This window comes from Capra hircus, unplaced genomic scaffold (assembly GCF_001704415.2).
Source record: "Capra hircus breed San Clemente unplaced genomic scaffold, ASM170441v1, whole genome shotgun sequence".
In the NCBI taxonomy this organism is placed as follows: domain Eukaryota; kingdom Metazoa; phylum Chordata; class Mammalia; order Artiodactyla; family Bovidae; genus Capra; species Capra hircus.
Window position 1 is genome coordinate 20,441 of NW_017196818.1, and position 14,678 is coordinate 35,118.

At 47.0% G+C, this 14,678-nt stretch overlaps 1 long non-coding RNA gene across 1 annotated transcript; it reads left to right on the forward strand.

The window, feature by feature from the left end:
- The first annotated feature begins 2,062 nt into the window (after positions 1 to 2,062).
- On the forward strand, positions 2,063 to 14,464 carry LOC106503783. Its single transcript, XR_001917731.1, has 3 exons — positions 2,063 to 2,408; positions 12,630 to 12,745; positions 14,169 to 14,464. It is a non-coding gene; the product is annotated as an uncharacterized LOC106503783 (long non-coding RNA).
- The last annotated feature ends 214 nt before the right edge of the window (positions 14,465 to 14,678 follow it).

Here is a 14,678-nt window from a genome sequence, read left to right on the forward strand (position 1 = left end):
GCAGTGTGGACACCACCTGAGAAAACGCCAGGAAAACCCGCTTAAGCGGCAGCTGCTCCCTAGCAGGCCCATGACAAAGAGTGGGAGGTGACAGAAGCCAAGGAGTTTCTGCTCTTGGGACACTTCCTTTCACCTAAGGTCAGAGCAATTCAAGTAATAATAACCTCAACTATATGAAGGATACAATAAAAGACAAACAGGGACACAATAAAGTACAGCAATGGTATGGATCTAACAAAAGCAGAAAGGTGGGAAGAATACATGGTAGAACGATTCAAAAAAGATTTTAATGACCCGGATAACCACAATAATGTGATCACTCACCTAAAGTCAGACATCCTGGAGTGCGAGGTCAAGTGGGCCTTAGGAAGCATCACTATGAAAAAGCTGCTGAAGGTGATGGAATTCCAGCTGAGCTATTTCAAATCCTAAAAGATGATGCTGTGAAAGTGCTGCACTCAATATGTCAGCAAATTTGGAAAACTCAGCAGTGGCCACAGAACTGCAAAAGGTCAGTTTTCATTCCACTCCTAATGAAGGGCAATGCCAAAGAATGTTCAAACTTCTGCACAATTATACTCATCTCACATGCCAGCAAATTAATGCTCAAACTCCACCATGCTAGGCCTCAACAGTACGTGAACCAAAAACTTCCAGATGTTCAAGCTGGATTTAGAAAACGTAGAGGAACCAGAGATCAAGTTGTCAACATCCGTTGGATCATAGAAAGAGAATTCAAGAAAAAACACCTACTTCTGTTTCACTGACTTCACTAAAGCCTTTGACTGTGTGGATCACAACAAACTGTGGAAAATTCTTAAAGAGATGGGAATACCAGACCACCTTACCTGCCTCCTGAGAAATCTGTATGCAGGTCAATAAACAATAGAACCAGAAGTGGAACAATAAACTGGCTCCAAATTGGGAAAGGAGTATGTCAAGGCTGTATATTGTCACCCCACTTATTTAACTTATATGCAGAGCACATCATGCGAAATACCTGTACTTGGGATGAATCCCAAGCTGGAATCAAGTTTGCTGGGAGAAATATCAATAACCTCAGATATGCAGATGACACCATCCTTATGGCAGAAAGCGAAGAGGAACTAAAGAGCCTCTGATGAAAGTGAAAGAGGAGAGTGAAAAAACTGGCTTAAAACTCAACATTGAAAAAACAAAGATCATGGCATCTAGTCCCATTACTTCATGGCAAGTAGATGGGGAAAAAAATGGAAACAGTGACAGACTTTATTTTGGGGGGCTCCAAAATCCCTGCAGATGGGGACTGCAGCCATGAAATGAAAAGACACTTGCTCCTTGGAAGAAAAGTTATGACCAACATGGACAGCATATTAAAAAGCAGAGACATTACTTTGCCGACAAAGGTCGGTCTAGTCAAAGCTGTGGTTTTTCCAGTAGTTATGTAGGGATGTGAGAGTTGGACCATAAAGAAAGCTGACAACAGAAGAATAGATGCCTTTGAACTACGGTGTTGGAGAAGACTCTTGAGAGTTCCTAGGACTGCAAGGAGATCAAACCAGTCAATCCTAAAGGAAATTAGTCCTGAATATTCATTGGAAGGAATAATGCTGAAGCTGAAGCTCCGATACTTTGTTCACCTGATGCGAAGAGGTGACTCACTGGAAAAGAGCCTCATGCTGGGAAAGATTGAAGGTGGGAGGAGAAAGGGACCACACAGAATGAGATGGTTGGATGGCAACACCGACTCAATGGACTTGAGCTTGAGCAAACTCTGGGAGATGGTGAAGGACAGGCAAGCCTGGCATGCTGCTGTTTGGACTGAGCGACTGATGGAGTATACAAACTTGTAAAATTGTCTGAAAGTATACTTATTTAAACTTTTTTCTCTAAAAAAAAAGTTTTGAGACCGTTGAACAGTAAAATTTCCGTTTACCATTCATTCACTTCTGTTGTTGGAGGCAGAGACCCTACAAGGGGGACAAGGTGGCTCTCGCGAGGTGTCCTATCACTTCCCCAATCTCACTTCTTGCACTCGCGCTTCCGGCTAGAGGCTGTCTCCGCCCTCCCCTGGGCGGGGCCAACAGTGAGGAACCCAGATTCCCATGCCCTCTCTCTTAAGCGCCCTACCTCCAGAGGAGACGCCCAGAACGGGGGGCGGGGGTCGTATTCGCGGGAAAACGCAGGCGACGCTTTACGGCAAGGACGAGCGGGGTCGCAGTCAAGCCTCGCTGGCTCCCGCGCGAAACTGAGGGGACCGGGTGTTTCTCGCCGAAGCGTGGCCTCAGCCGCGTTGGTCCCCTCAGCCTCCTTCGTGTCCTTTCCCTGGGGCAACGCGGGGCGAGGCGGGGCCGGGACCGGCAGCCTTTTTGGCTGGAGGGACCCTCCCCATCTTCTAACGTCTGAGCAGCCTGTACCCTGCATGCAAGGTAGGCCAGTGTTGGCTGCAGCCCGGCCGGCCTGGGGAAGCGGAGACCGGGCAGGGGGCGCCGCATGGGCCGGGCCGTGGTTTGGCGTTTAGGCTGGGCTGGGTGAGCGTGGGATTGTATTGCCGTGTGTGTTCTGTGCCCTCGCGCCAGCAGGGACAGGGTCCAAGTAGAGCCCCTCAGGCCTCCCGGTCGGTGGGCCTGGAAGCGGTTCCCAGTGGGCAGAGGGCGGGGCGGGCCGGAGGAGTGTGGGAGGCTCGCCAGCTGCTTCTCCCTTCCTCCCCATTTACGTGGCCGCCCTGGAGTCCCCTTCATCGAGTGAGATTGACGTGCTGACCACGGGGACTGGGCATCTCGGAATACAACCCTAGAGAAGTAACATTTCCTTTCATGAGTTTTTGACCTTAAAAAAAAAGTAGCTCCATTCTCACGTATCATTGAACCACGTGGAAGAATGTGCTGTGCTTAGTCGCTCAGTCGTGTCCGACTCTTTGCGACCCCATGGACTGTGCCTGCTAGTCTCCTCTGTCCATGGGATTCTACAGGCAAGAATACTGCAGTGGGTTTGCCATGCCTTCCTCCAGGGGATCTTCCCAACCCAGGGATCGAACCGGGTCTCCCGCATTGCAGGCAGATTCTTTACCGACTGAGCCACCAGGGAAGGAGGGCAATCGAAATAAAAGGGTCAGGGATTTTCATGTAAAGGACTGTACATTGTTTACAGTGGGATTATAAGCATTTCATGGGTAAAAAGGTTTTGGGGCCACTTGAGACAGTTCTAAACGTGAGGGATTGTCAGGTAATACAGGCCCGTCTGAAAGGGCAGGTCTTGGTTGGGAATTCATACTTTGTATGGAATTAAACCACAGTGTAGTTTTTGTTTGTATTTCCTTTATATTAACATGTTATATAATATATATTCATATATGTGGCTGGGGAATATTTTTATATATTTAAGAGCCTTTTGTGGCTCTTTTTTTGTGAACTATTAATTCTTTTTCTCTTGGTTGTTACTGTCTCTAAATGGATATCTAGAAGCTAGTTCTCTGTATGTTAGAAAGACTACTGAAGTGAATTAAATTTTTTTTCCCATTTGTCAGTGCTTTTCTAACTTAGAGTATGCTTTTGTTGTTGTTAGCATGGTAAATTTTATGTGTTCACATTTATCTTTTTTTTTTTAACGGGTTTTTGAGTCATACGTATAATAGGCTTTTCTTGCTCCACAGCTATAAAGGAATGTTGCCCATTATTTCTGCGAATAGTTGTATGGTTCTGTGTATTGTCCGTTTAATTCTTGGATCCCTGTACAGCTTATCCTGGTTTATTGTGAGAGGTGTGGCACTATGAGCCTATTCTAAATGGGTATCACTTTGTCCCACAGCTGACTGTGTTCTCATTGATTTGGGAGGCTGCCTCATTGTATACTCAATTCTGGTATGTTTTCAGGTCTGTTCTTGAACTTTGTGTTCTACTACATATTTTCATGTATGGTATGAGTAGTTCTCACACAACGTGGCTATTCTTTGTCATAACTCTCTTGGATATCCCTGCCTATTTATTTTGCCTTGTTTACAATGGAAAATAACTAAGTGTTGAAAAGCCTTTAGATTTTCTTTGAGATTCGAATGGATTGCTTGATTTACTGATGAATCGATATGTTCTTGAGCCTAAGTGTCTTTATCTGAGAATATAGTACATCTTTATTCTTGTTTGAGTCTACTTTTCTGTCTTACAGGAATTTTAAAGTTTTCTTCTTGTAAATTTTCATATTGTGATTTTACATTATCCTAAGCATCTTTCGTCATTGGTCACTTAGAACCCTGTAAATGTTACTAGCTGGATATTTGTTTATGAAATTGGCTTATAAAAACCATCCATAAGGCACTTAATTGTTAGCAATTTTATTAACTTTCTCAGTTTTACTGAATGGTATATTATCGTGTTCTAATCAATGATTTGAAAGAAGTCTGGAGCCACATAAACTTCCTACCCAAGGCTGTGAACAAGGTGTGCCTTTTTGACCAAAGTTAACACCTGGGCATATAAAAATACACCAGATAGACCACCTGCTTGAGGTCCCAGATGTCTTTCCAAACAGGAGGATCTTGAAATCAGTCGGAAACAAGGAATTAGGCACTCAGTTGATTATTATGGACAAGAAGTATTGATAACAGACTTTGATCCAGTGATTCCAGAAAAGGATGATATCTCAATAAATGTATAATGAAAGCATAGAGACATCCTACCCAATATATCACAAGATGGGCCAAGAAACTCTGGAGACTAAGACCCAGACATTGAAAAGGTCCAAACAAAATTACCTTGATATATTTGCGTTACCCTTCCTTTGCATTGCCAAGAAAAAGGGGTAAAAATCTTTTCTATTGAAACAAATTACCAAATACTGGTGATTTTCTTCTTAAAAGACTTCCATTAATATTATCTCTTTTTATGATACACAGACTCTACATTAGTGATTAGGGGTGGATAGAGGGGGGAAACATAAAATATTTTCAAACAGGAAATGCTAGAACCTTGCATTACCTAAGGATGGAGCTTTTGTCACTCATTTAGAGGAATTTGTATTTAATTTCTGGCACTGTGTTAAACAGTGGGAAACAAAGTGACCCTGCAGCAACTCTGGTTCCTTTGCTGTCTCTGATATGAACCTACCTTGTCTGGACAGACCATGTGTACAACCGTCAGCCTGGCATGTCTGTGACTCTAGAGACAGCGCCTCAGCTGCACTAGTAAACGGGGGTAGGCCCGTGCATGGTGCATCTCTTGAGGTCTCTTGCGCTGCCCCAGTGCTAAAGGCACAGGAACGGAAAGGGGATAGGTTCAGATCTACTGCTACCTTCCTAGATGAGGAATCTTTGCTTTTCTGGTCAGCAAGGTAGGCCGAGGACCCAACAGGGATGAGGCTCCACTCATTGACATATGGAAAGGCTCCCCAAATGTGGCCAAGACAGTGAGCTGCCATGTTGGAGTCAATTCGGACAGGGGTTAGACAGATTTTTCCCCCCTCACACAGGGCAAAGGGACAGGTCTTAGGGATTGGGAGGTGGGGTGGAGAAGGGCAGGAGGGCATTTTTTGTGCACTGCTGCCATCGTGAGGAACTCATCCTCACATCCTATGCACACAGTACTGTCTTTTAGAAACTATGCAGAATGAAGTCAGAGTCCCAGGCAGGATAAGGGACCAGCTCTGCCTCCACACCCCCAGGGTCCAAGCTTGGCCTGGCCTGGTAAAGTTTAGGCCAAGAGCAGCCAAAACTGGGAAAATTCTGGGCTCCAGGAAAATGACCAACTGTGCTACCGCATAACACATAGCCAGAGGTGAAGTCACTGGACCCTGGTGGCCACCATGTCTGGGCGAGACTAGTGGAAACTGCTGTTTTGCAATGCCCAGTGCCACTCTGGACTGACCCGTGTGTGCCACCATCCATACCTGAATCTCCCTGGGCCCCTGTAGGAGAAGAGCCAGGTCCTTGGTGGCCATCCATCCATCGTCCAATCAAAGAAAGTTGACGTCAGCTGTTGACACCTGTTCATTGCCTCTGGGCTGCCATCCTTTGTGTCCCTCTGTGACCCATGAGAATGGGGCTCTCCAGCCACTGGCCAGGTGTGACTCGATCTGTGTGCCCACACTCAGGATGTTTCCCGAAATCTTAGGCAGATGTAGGTGCTAAAGACAGTGCTGCAGGTCCAGTGCTGGGTGCCTGCATGGGGAGTCTTCGCTCTTTTGTGATGAGGGCTGACTGAAAGGACCCCACGGAGACCAGGCCCCACAGACTAGAGCGACAGACTTTGAGGAGTGCCCCTCTGAAGTGGCCATGCTGTTGAGACATCTCTCTTTGGCCAGGTTGGACAGGGCTTGGTGTTTCTTTTTTTCTTCAGTAAAGGGCTAAGAGAGACATCTTAGGGTGAGGGAAGGGGAAGGGCAGGTGGCCATTTCTGGAGCAATGCTGCCATCAACAGGACAAGGGATCTACCAAATACACGAACCCTGTACTGTCCCTTCCTGGGAGGACTGATAAGGGATTGAAGGGAAAAGGGACAGTGGTCCCTGGGAAGTGTACCTCCCTCTGCCAGGGAGGTGCAAGAAGCAGGCCCCAGGGCCGGGTGGAGCCGTGAAAGCTCCAGGGACGCCACCAGGACAAGGGGCATGGCCAGGGTGCCTGCCCTGTGGGGTACAGGAAGTGGAGTCTCCATGGACCCTGGTGGCCACCATGTCTGGGCGGGACCAGAGGAAGCTGCTCTGAAGGAACCCAGTGCGGGGCTGCAGACATTGGCCCACAGGCCCCTTTCCCCCGGGAGCCAGAGCAGGATGGGCCTGGGTGGGCCCAGAGCCCCAGAAGCCTCTCTCTGGGCCGCTATGTGGCCCAGGCAGAGACCATCCTGGACAACTGGAGTTCTGCTGCCATCAGGGGCGGAGGCAGGCCTAGTGACCTTCTGTCCAGTGCAGATGGCATGTGGATCCTGGCTACCCAGTGCCAAAGGAACCCGAGGCCCAAGGATAGCTCCCAGTCAACCTCCAAAGGCAACAGTACTCGCCGGACACAGGAGGCACCGCAGAAGGCGCCCTTGTCCTAAGCTGAAGAATCTCATTGGCAGGTGCAATGTCATCTTCCAGGGTGTCCAGGATTCTGGCTCTGGCCAGTCTTGTCCCCCGGAGAAGGCAATGGCACCCCACTCCAGTACTCTTGCCTGGGAAATCCCATGGGTGGAGGAGCCTGGTAGGCTACAGTCCACAGGGTCGCTAAGAGTCGGACACGACTGAGCAACTTCACTTTCACTTTTCACTTTCATGCATTGGAGAAGGAAATGGCAACCCACTACAGTGTTCTTGCCTGGAGAATCCCAGGGACAGAGGAGCCTGGTGGGCTGCCATCTATGGGGTCGCACAGAGTCGGACATGACTGACACGACTTAGCAGCAGCAGCAGTCTTGTCTCCAGGTCTCCCAGAGCCACGTCCCAGAGAGCAGAGAAGAGCCCATCCAAGTGGATCCCCGGGCCACGTCTTTGCAGGCTTCAGCTTTCTCCTCAAAAGGCCCTGAGCCTCAGTTCAGTGATGACAGGAGGGCAGGCCCTACCTTCCATTCAGCCCTGGTTCTCCAGGTCTCAGCCCTGGCCTCTCCAGGTCTCAACCCTGTGCTTGCACCCGCAGCCTAGGCAGGACATCAAGAAGAAGAGGTCTGGAGAAGCTGCCTGAACCTCACCTCTATTGGACTGAGAGAAACACCTCCTGCTTCCCTCTCTTTCAAGACCACCACTCTTCCAGCTTGTCTGCCAAGGCCAGGAGCCTGGTGCATCCTGCTGGGCACAGGGCTCTGCCTTCTACTCCCTGGCTGACCACAAAGTGCCACTTCTGGAGCAAGCTCTGGGGCAGCTCATGCTTGCCCTTTACTTGGCTCTAGCCTGTCTGAGGGGTGGGGGGTGGGGTGTTTTTTGTGGTAAGGGACAGGGCTGAGGCAGGGTGGCTTCCAACTGGAAGGAAATTTCCATGCGGGAACACTACCTCTTTCAAACGTACCCCCTCACTTTCACCCCTCCTCGAAGGGTGCTGAATCCCACCCCATGCCCCTTCTTTCACACTACTGAGTTGCCCGAAATGTTGTCAGGCGAGGTTATGTGGCTAGAGCCTCCCTTAGGACTGGGCCCTGACCAACCTAGGGGGTCTGATGGGTCAGCTGGCACAGGTGGTCTCCTTGTGCCCCTGTGCCCAGGACCAACGTCTGCACATGCAGAACACGGAGCCCCTCATGAAAAATCACAGCAGTCCTCCCCAAGAAGAGGACCTGGGTCCTCCACGGTTGGGGCGGTGGGGCAGTGGAGGCGAGGAATAGGGGCTCCCCCTGGTTTCACAGTTCCATTCCTGAAATAGAACGCCAAGGAAAACAGACCTGGATCCCCTCGCTGGCTGCAGATGGTGACACCCAACTCAGCGTACCACTCTGGGGCCAGTTTCATCCCACTGCCTGGATACCCTGTGTCACAGGGCACAGTAAGGGCCTCACGGGATCCTGTGGGGCATGGGACCCAGACTCTTTGGCAGTAGCAAAAGTTAACAAAAACTCAACTTCTACCCGGACATAAAGTGCACCTGCATTTGTCTGGGTCTGGGACCTAGCCTTCATCAGGCAAAATTCCACATCCTGTCTGCTGGATGTTCGCCCCTGACAGGGTTGCCACCTCTTCCCCTTTTGGCTTTGTCCATATGGCCAGGAACAGTGGCTCCACCAGGGCAATAGTTCCTTGCTCCCCAGTGGCCCTGAGACCCGAGTTACCCCACTGGCGGACATTGCTTCTGTAGGAATGGTGAGGATATCCTGGCCAGAGGCCCTGGGGGCTAGAGCTTCAGTTCCTTGTTCTTAAAAATAACTGATACTGAGGCCATGCCCCGGAGGCCCTGACAGCCGTGGGCTCCTCGGTGGGTGAGCCCTGACCCAGAACACCACTTTTGCTTCCACACCAGCTCTGGAGGTATGCCTGGTGTCCAGGTTCTCTCAGAAGCCTCTGTGTTCTCCAGACCCTCCCTTCCTCCCCTAAATGCCTTCCCCAGCATGATCCAGAGGCAGGACCTGGAGACCAAGCTCAAAAAAGCTTCTGCTTGATGGCACTGTTGCTCCAGAAATGCCATCCACCCTCTGGGAGCCTGCCCTCACCCTCAACCTTTTGCAGGTCAAAAAAGGCCCATGGAGGCCCAAGAGTTGCAAGCCATCCACTGGAGTGTTATGGGAAGAGGTGTCTCCATTGGGGGCTTCCGCTCTGCAGTAAGAATGTGAAGATAAGGACATGCAAAGGAAGCCATCCATCTCTGGGTGCATGTCCACAACATTCTTAAGAGATTGAGTCCGCATGGCCTGATCCCCATTTCCTGGAGACCCAGACGTGATTTATTTTGTCACTTTATTTTTATTGGTCAGGATTATGATAGAATTACCTTGACGTTTTACATAATTAGTAATTGGTTGAAGACCTGTGCTACTTGGAATAAATCCAGGTTCTAGCCATGCATACAAAGTGTGTCTCCTGTAATATGGATCCTTTTGGAATATGTGTCGAAATTGGTCCCTACAGAACATTCCTACTTAGTGTCTCCGTCCAGTTTTGTAACTTGTTTCTAGCTAGGTGACTGAGAATGCTGAACAAACCCCAAACTGTTATTTGTCCCTTGTGCCAGGACACTCATCCCTCATGGGAATCAATAAGTTGTAAGTGGGAGAACATTTCTGTATCTATGGATGCAGGGCTAACAGGTTATTTATTTCGGGAACCTCAGCACCAGTAGTTTAGGTAAGCAGAAAAGCTCATCATTGTGTTCAATCCCAGCAAATTGCTGTATGATATTAAATGCTCACAGTGGGTTACATCACAAATGGTTTGCAGTATAAACTCCAGTCCATCAGTATATTTAGGCTTATTTCTTTCAAGAGTAGGTAGTGGCTGGCTGGCTATTTTTTCTTTTTAATGAAACTAGAAGACGACATGTGTTGTTGTTTTGTTTCTTATGTTTTTCATGCTGAATTCTTACTGATGGATATTGATCTGCATCTGTGGCAAAGGTATTCAACAGTATTTTCTTTTCAGGTCAGTTTGGTAAGAAAATCAAAGGGTGTGATCAACAGCTCATACATACAATGTCTTGGTGTGGACCCAGAGTTCAAGCACAGATGAAGAGCAGACGCTGACTTCACACTTCTGATAGATATGTAACACAGCCCTCACTTATGCTTTGATTCTGTTTCCCTCTTCTGTACAGTAGGCTCATCTCTCAAGGCAGGTTTCTCGCCAAAATTCCTCGGATTAGTGTGTGGTTAGTAGTGTGTTCATGTATACTTAATTGCTATAGTTATTCATCCAAATGATGAGAAGAGTTTTGCCTGTGTGATTCAAATATTAACCTATTTGTAAGTTCCAACAGCCCTGAACTCAGTTAAAACTCAGAGCCTCGAAAAGGCCATTTTTTTTTAGTGGAGCCAATTTCACACATCTGATAGGTATGGAACAAAACTCTCAGGTGTACTTTGTGTTTTACTCCAGTGCTTTTTACAAAGATGACTGAAGTATTTTAATCCACTTTATACTGATTCCATGGAGGTGTATCAATAATGCTAACACTGAGCAAATGCAGGGTTACTTCAGTAACCTGAGACCTTTTAAAGGAACTTCAGCTCCTTGTTCCTGAACATGGCTGCTGCCAAGGCCACACCCCTGATGGCCTGGCAGCCAGAGGCTCTTTGGTGGGCAAGCCAGGCCCCAGAACACTGTTGCCTGTCCCTTCCACTCTTGCTTTGGTGGGGTGCCAGGAGGCCAGTTTAGCCTTGAATCCTCTGAGTTCTCCAAACCCTCCCTTCCTCCCCTCACAGGTCTTCCTCAGCAGATTCCACAGGAAGGGTCTGGACACCGTGCTCAAAAAACTGCCGCTTGATGGCACTGTTGCTCCAGAAATGCCAACCACCCTCTGAAGGTGGGGCTTTCCCTCCTTTGCCATGTCAAAAAAGGCCCATGATGGCCCAAGAACCTTTCAAACCCTCAAAGCTGTGTTGGCTCCACTGGAGTACTGGGGAAGAAGTGTCTCCCCTTTGGGGGCTTTTCCTTGGCAGTATGAACATACTGAAAAGGACATCCAAAGGAGCCATCCATCTCTGGGTCCATGTCCACAGCACTCTATGAGATTCTGAGCCATTTGGCCTGGCCACTGCTTCTTGGTTGTTGCTGAACCGTGAGATGCTGGTATTCTTGGCCTCTGGAGGAAAGAAATTCAATCTCGGGCCAGTGACGAGTCTTGATCCCTCAGAGCTTTTGTGTAATAAAGTTTTATTAACGTATAAAAGAGATAGTGAAACCTTCTGACATAGACATCAGAGGGGGGCAGAAAGAGTCTTTAGCAGGAAGTTGTATATCTACTAGCAGGCTGCTAATTAGAGAAAGGAAATGTCTCAAAACTCAGAGAGTGGCACCAGGCCCCTGACCCACAACATGCATTTTGAGATTAAAACTGGCACTAGAAAACAATTGACTTGAATCTTGAAGAAAGGCAGGTTTCCAAGCAAATACCTAGTCTCATTAACATACCTTAAGAGAACATTTGCAGGAGTGAAACATAATGTTTGTTGAGTAAAACATGCGTTTGTCAAGTCAGTTCTGAGTCAGGCAGAACAGACTTGAAGAAAGACTGTCTAAGGTAAATACATAGTTCATTAGCAAAGCTTAAGAAAAACATTTCCATAAGAAAAATGCATTGGTTAGTTCAAGGTTTGAGAAAATTTAAGCTCAGGTGGAACCAGATGTTGCCATGGTAACACTGCATTTTAAAGGAAACCTTTTATTTTGTGTAGAGAAGATAAAAAAATCTGACACTTCTAGTTTGTTTCCTCCTGCTGCTTAAGAGAGGGATAAAAAATGTCTTAACACTTGCAACCTAATTCCTCCCTTTGGGGGCCCCAAGGCTTCCTAACTGTTACCCTCTCACTGGGGACCAGGATGTGATGTATTCTGTCACTTTGTAATTATTGGTCAGGGTTAGGGCCAGAATTACCTTGATAATTCACATATTAGGGTTTTGTTGAAGACCCTTGCCACTTTGATTAAATCCAGGTTCTAGCCATGTATACAAAGTGTGTGCTCCTGTAATAATGGATTGTTTTTGGATTATGTGTCAAGATTGGTCCCTACAGAGAATTCTTACTTAAGCGGCTCTATTGAGTTTTGTAAGTTGTTTCTAGCTATGTGACTGAGAGTGCTGAACAAACCCCAAACTGCCATTTGTCTCTTGTGCCAGGACACTCATCCGTCATGGGAATCAATAAGTTTTAAGCGGGAAAATGTTTCTGTATCTGTGGATGCAGGGCTAACAGGTTATTTATTTCAGGAACCTCAGGGGCAATGGTTTAGGTAAGCAAAAAGGCTCATCGTTGTGTTAAACCACAAACAACAATCCCAGTAAAGTATTCTCTGAAGTGACTAAATGGTCACAGTGGGTTACATCAAAATGGGTTTGCCGTATAAAGTCCAGACCATATGTACATTCAGGCTTATTGCTCCTAAGGGTAGGTAGTGTGGCTGGATTGTGTGTGTTTTTTTTTTTAAATGGAACTAGAAGAAGACTGGTGTGTTTTTTGTTTTGTTTCTTATGTTTTTCAAGCTGAGTTCTTACTGAAGGATATTGATCTGCATCTGTGGAAAAGGTATTCAACAGTATTTTCTTTCCTTTTCAGGTTGCAGTTTGCAGAAATAATAAAAACATATCATCAACAGCTCATGCATTGCCTTCATGTGGACCCAGAGTGCAAGCACAGATGAAGAGCAGATACTGACTTCACACTTCTGAAAGGTATGTAATACAGCCCTCAGTTGTACTTTGATTGTGTTACCCCCCTTCTGTATGGTAGGCTCCTCTCTCAAGGCAGGTCTCTCACCAAATTTCCTCGGGTTAGTGCCTGGTTAGTACTGTGTTCAGGTGTACTTAGTTGCTTATAGTTGTTCATCGTAATGATGAGAAGATTTCTGCCTGTGTGATTCAAATATCAACCTATTTGTAAGTTCCAGCAGCCCTGAACTCAGGTTAAACTTAAAGCCCAGAAAAGGCCATTATTTTATTGGAATCAATTTCACACATCTCATAGGTATGGAAGAGAACTCTCGGATATACTTTGTGTTTTAGTCCAGTGCTTTACAAAGATGATTTTCTGAAGTGTTTTAATCAAGTTTATACTGGTGCCTAGGAGGTGTTTCCTTAATGCTAAAAGGGAGCAAAGGCAGGTTTACTTCAGTAACCTGAGACCTTTTAAAGCTATAAAAGTAGCCTTCCTGCATGAAGGGCTAAGGATCCCCTAGCCAGAGGCCCTGGAGGAGGAGCCTCAACTCCTTGTTCCTGAACATGCCCTCTGCCGTGGGCCACACCCCTTTAGTCCTGGCTTGCATGGGCTCCTAGGTAGGCAAGCTGGTCCCAGAACACTACCACCTATTGCTTCCACACCTATCCTGGAGGGGTGCCCAGCATCCAGATTCACCCAGAATCCTCTGAGTGCGCTAGTCCTCCCTTCCTAGTCTCACAGGCCTTCCACGGAGGGATCCACAGGCAAGGCCCGGAGACCATGCTCCAAATGCATCTGCTTGATGGCACTGTTGCCCCTGAAATGCCAACCACCCTCTTTAGAGTGGCCTCTCCTTCCGCCTTTTGGATGTTGAAAAACGCCATTAGAGGCCCAAGAGCCTTCTAAGCCCTCCAAGCCTGGTTGGTTTCACAGGGGTGTTGTGGGATGCAGAGTCTCCTCTTTGGGGACTTTTCCTCAACAGTAGGAATATACAGATTAGTACATGTAAAGGATTCTGTTCATCTGTTAAGTTAAAAGTGGGAGAACGTTTCTGTGTCTGTGGATGGCAGGCTAGCAGGTTATTTATTTTAGGAACCTCAGGGCCAGTAGTTTAAGTAAGCAGAAAGGCTCATCATTGTGTTAAGCCACAAGCCTCAATCCCAGAAAATTACTCTATGAAGTGACTAAATGGTCACAGTGGGTTACATCACAATGGCTTTGCAGTATAAAGTCCAGAGCATCTGTACATTTAGCCTTGTTTCTACTAAGGGTAGGTAGTGTGGCTGGATGGGTGTTTTTTTTTTTTTTTTAATGGAAATAGAAGACTGGTTTGTTTTTATTTTGTTTTGTTTCCCATATTTTTCCTGCTGTATTCTTACTGAGGGAACTTAATTCACATCTTTGGCAAAGGTATTCAACAGTATTTTCTTTCCTTTGCAGGTCACAGTTTGTTAAAATAATAAAAGGGCGTGATCAATAGCTCATACATTGCCTTGGTGTGGACCCAGAGTACACGCACAGAGGAAGAGCAGACACTGACTTCACACTTCTGATAGGTATGTAATATAGGCCTCAGTTGTGCTTCGATTCTGTTTCCCCCTTCTCTATAGTAGGCTCCTGTCTCAAGGCAGGTCTGTCATCGAATTTCCTCAGGTTTGTCTCTGGTTAGTAGTGTGTTCAAGTATTTGTTGTTGTTATTCAGTCACTGAATCCTGTCCAGACTCAGTTGTGTCTGACTATTTGTGACCCCATGGACTGTAGCCCACCAGAGTTCCTGGTCCTTCACCATCTCCCAAAGCTTGCTCAAATTCATGTCCATTGAAGTTGGTGATGCCATCCAACCGTCTCATCCTCTGTCGTCACCTTCTCTTCCTCCCTTCAGTCTTTCAGGTATACTTAGTTGTGTGGTAGTTTTGCACTGAATAATTCTCACAAACACACAGGATTATA